Raw genomic sequence first — 938 nt, forward strand, 5'->3', positions numbered from 1 at the left:
GGCCTCCTTAGTTGCTGACCCACCGCAACTGGTTTCTGATCTGATCGACCACACTAGAGCTGCGTGGCGAGAGGACTTGCTTAGACAGGTGTTCATACCCATTGATGTGGAGGCGATCTTGCAAATACCGCTCTGTACACGGCGTGTGGACGATTTCTGGGCATGGAATGATGATCCAAGGGGGCGTTTTTCTGTACGGTCAGCTTATAAGATGATTGTCAAGATCAAGATTGGGCGCGAGGCATGGCTGGAGGAAAGGGAGGATCCTTCCAACTCTGAACATGAGATGAGGGGGTGGAACTCGCTATGGAACATGTCAGTGCCACCGAAACTGCGCCTTTTCACTTGGCGATTGGCGCAACACTCACTCCCTACGGGAGATGTCCTAAACCATCGTCATATGGCCACTACGAGTGCTTGCTCCCTATGCGGAGGGCAGGATAGCTGGCGGCATTCTTTGCTGGAGTGTAATGTGTCTAGGTGTGTGTGGGCACTTTCAGAAGCCGAGATGGTCGAGCACATGTGGGCAACCTCAGAACCTGACGCACGGCTGTGGCTCTTTGCCATGAATGACTCTCTTCCACCGGAGCAATTTCAGTTGATGATTGTTACTTTATGGGCGATTTGGAGTGCAAGACGGAAAGCTATACATGAGGATATATACCAGACTCCGTTTGCCACTGACAACTTCATCAAAGCTTACTTATCAGACATAGAGTTTTTGAAGAAGAAGAAGGAGGAAGCACATGGGATAGCAGTACCACGACCCGGTACGTGGATTCCACCACCAACAGATTACTACAAACTCAATGTGGACGCGGCCGTGTCACGCCCAGGTACGTTTGGCGCAGTTGGTGTGGTTTGCAGGGATGAGAGAGGTTTGTTCATGGGAGCGTCAGCTCTCGTTTTCAGAGGACTGCACAACCCCCAAGTGCTAG

The sequence above is a fragment of the Triticum dicoccoides genome, chromosome 5B, assembly GCF_002162155.2.
Source record: "Triticum dicoccoides isolate Atlit2015 ecotype Zavitan chromosome 5B, WEW_v2.0, whole genome shotgun sequence".
Taxonomy (NCBI): domain Eukaryota; kingdom Viridiplantae; phylum Streptophyta; class Magnoliopsida; order Poales; family Poaceae; genus Triticum; species Triticum dicoccoides.